The sequence below is a fragment of the Canis lupus genome, chromosome 5, assembly GCF_011100685.1.
Source record: "Canis lupus familiaris isolate Mischka breed German Shepherd chromosome 5, alternate assembly UU_Cfam_GSD_1.0, whole genome shotgun sequence".
NCBI lineage: Eukaryota > Metazoa > Chordata > Mammalia > Carnivora > Canidae > Canis > Canis lupus.
In genome coordinates, this window is record NC_049226.1 from 39,653,356 (window position 1) to 39,656,868 (window position 3,513).

The following is a 3,513-nucleotide window of genomic DNA, read 5'->3' on the forward strand; positions in this document are numbered from 1 at the left end:
TGAGAAACACAGAGAGAGAGGCAGAGACACAGGCAGAGGGAGAAGCAGGCTCCATGCAGGAAGCCTGACATGGGACTCAATCCCAGGTCTCCAGGATCACGCCCTGGGCTGAAGGCGGCGCTAAACCACTGAGCCAACTGGGCTGCCCACAAGAGTCCTTTAAGAGGGAAGTAGGGGGGCGCCTGGGTGGCTCAGTGGTTGAACCTTTGTCTCTGGCTCAGGTAGTGATCCCAGGGTCCTGGGATCAAGTCCCACACTGGATTCCCTGTGGGAAGCCTACATTTCCCTCTGCCTGTGTCTCTGTCTCTCTCTCATGAATAAATAAATTAAATCGCAAAAAAAAAAAAAAAAAAAGAATAAGAGGGAAGTAGGAAGGTCAGCGAGAGGAGATGTGACAACAGAAACAGAGATCAAAATGATGTAATTGCTGGAAGGGGAGCATGAGCCAGGGAATGTGGGCACCCTCTAGAAGCTGGGAGAGGACACAGATGCTCCTCATAAGCCTCCAGAAGGAATGAAGCTCTGGCAACACCTTGATTTTACCCAGTAAGACCCATGTTGGACTTCTGACCTCCAGAACCGGAATTTAATAAAATTATGTTCATTTAAGCCACCAAGTTTGTGGTGATTTGTTATAGCAGCAATAGGAAGTGAATACAATAGTCCAATAAAAAATGGACAAAACACATGAACAGGCATTTCACAGAAAAGGAAGTGCATGTGCCGGCAAACGAAGAGATAGTCAACATCATGGATTGTCTTAGTCAGCTCGGGCTGCCATAACAAAACGTCATGGACTGGGTGGGTTAGAATAGAACACCCCATTCCAAAAGGGGGGAAAAGGAAAAAGGGATGGGGTGACAGGTACTGAGCAGGTCCAAAACCTAGGTATTTTGTGATGGCAGCCTAAGATGATTAGGACACCAGTTATTGAACAGATACAAATTAAATCTCCAGCGAGATTCCATTTTAATTGGCAAAGTAATGGGGTGAAAAAATGGAATACATCTATAAATAATCAGCATGGGGGAGAAGAAGATACAGATCCTGGGAGAGATCCCTCATATGGTGCTGGGAGTGGGGCAGCACTTTGGTGGGAAACAATCCAGCATTAATTCTAAAGCTAAACACTTCCACTCACAGCTATACCAGGTGTGTGACAAGAACACACAAGACCAATAATAATAATAATAATAATAATAATAATAATAATTTTAAAAAAAAGAACACACAAGACCATTCATAGAAGCATTCTCCACAATAGCAAAAGGCTGGACAGAACTGGAATGGCCATTGGTGGGAGAATGTAGAAATAAACCAAGGAATGCTCTTATATGGACTACTGTACACCAATAAAATGAAAGAAATACAGCGACACGGAGCAACAGGGATGATACTTACCAATGCAATATTCGGTGAAATTACATAGGGCAGCATACCATTTGATGAAGTTAAAAACAACGGAAATGAGGGGATCCCTGGGTGGCTCAGCGGTTTGGGGACTGCCTTCAGCCTGGGGCTTGATTCTGGAATCCCGGGATCAAGTCCCACATCAGGCTCCCTGCATGGAGCTTGCTTCTCCCTCTGCCTGTGTCTCTGCCTCTCTCTCTCTCTCTTGTGAATAAATGAATAAAATCTTTAAAAAAATAAATACAAACAATGGAAATGAGAAATAATGGCCCTTTAGGAACACATATGAATGCAGTACAACTCCCTACAGGATGTGGAAATAGAAGAAATGGGGCAGCCCGGGTGGCTCAGCGGTTTAGCACCGCCTTCAGCCCAGGGCATGATCCTGGAGACCCGGGATCGAGTCCCACATCAGGCTCCCTGCGTGGAGCCTGCTTCTCCCTCTGCTTGTGTCTCTGCTTCTCTCTCTCTCTCTCTTTCTGTGTCTCTCATGAATAAATAAATAAAATCTTTAAAAAAATAAATAATACAAAGAGGAAAGCAGGGAATGATGAACATGGGAATCAGGAGTTGGGACAAAGGGCTGGAAGAGAACCCTATGATGAAATCGTTGGCTTGGCTTTGTTCTGTTTTGGGTTCGCAGGTACTGATTACATAACCTCACTAAATAGCTAGATTAAAGCAAGCCATGCATGGAGCAGTGGAGAAATAATTAAAGAAGCAGAGGGGAAAAAGCATGAAGTCAGCTTTGTACACAATTCTCAGTGGCACTAGGTGGATGCCTCCCTCTGATGTCCCATTTGCTTGGAGATACTTGGAACTCACGGAGACCTAGGCCCTTGCCCTGCACGGGCTCTCCTCCTCATGAGAGGCCATTTCTTTCATCTGCGTTCCTGACCATCTGAGAGTATCCGTTCTCAGAAAAGCCCTGGGCAACGTGTCCCAGGCTTCGAGGTTCCTGAGAAGAGATAGTCTAATGTTTGGGATCTCAAAGAGGTAGTCTGCTTGTACCAACAGACTTTAGACTAAAATGTAGGGGCTCACATTCATCTCTGGTACATGTCATCATCAGGGAACCTGATGCATTTACATGGTGACCAAAAGAAGGCACAGGTTTTGGGAGAGGTAGGCTAGCTGGACACCCCAGAAAAGACGAGTTCGAAAGAAAATGAACTGAGAGGGGTAGTTCAGTGGTTTAGTGTCTACCTTTCGCTCAGGTTGTGATCTCAGGGTCCTGGGATCGAGTCCCACTTCGGGCTCCCTGCAGGGAGCCTGCTTCTCCCTCTGCCTTTGTCTCTGCCTCTTTCTCTGTGTCTCTCATGAAAAAAATAAATAAAATCTTAAAAAAAGAAAGAAAGAAAGAAAATGAATTAAGAGATAGGGGCCCCTTTGGTGCATGTGTTCCCACACACATACGTGTGTGTGTGTGCGTGCCCGCGTGTGCTTTCAGTGTTCCCACAGGGCCAGTTCTTTCAGTGATGCCTTAAATTCTTCAGAGTCAAGAAATGGTTCTGTCCCCTTTGCAGCCTTAATGAGACCTCAGGAGAGAATTTACTTCCTTCCTGCCCCTGTCCCAGCTCTTCTCAAAGTATTGTCCCCAGCCACACCTGACTGGCAGCATTAGTATCCCTGGGAACTCATTTAAAATGTCACTGTTCCTGATTTACTGAATCAGAGACTCTGAGGGGGGTGCTCGGGGGAATCTGTGTTTTAACAACCCCTCCAGGGCACTCTGAGGGCTCCTCAAGGTTGAGAATCACTGGTTGATCTATCCCATCCTGGCCTCCTGGTGTCATCTCGTTCCCTGATGATATTCCACAGGTCATGGCTTCCAGGACCTACTACTGTCACCTAACTTGCCCCAAGAAACCCCAACACTGGTTAAACTAATCTCTCTCTTCTTGGCTCTGGTGTTGAGCTGCCAGGAGCTGCGGGAGAAAACCTCATGCAAACAAGATTCCCTCTAGCTCCCACCTGCCGCCTCAGCAGAAGGCTGCCAACCCGTCGTCCATCTCACCCCGTGACCCTGCCTCCATCTATCCCAGACAGCTCCCTGACCCATTCCTGTCAGCTGAGATCCCACCACTGGCGTCCTGCCTTCTC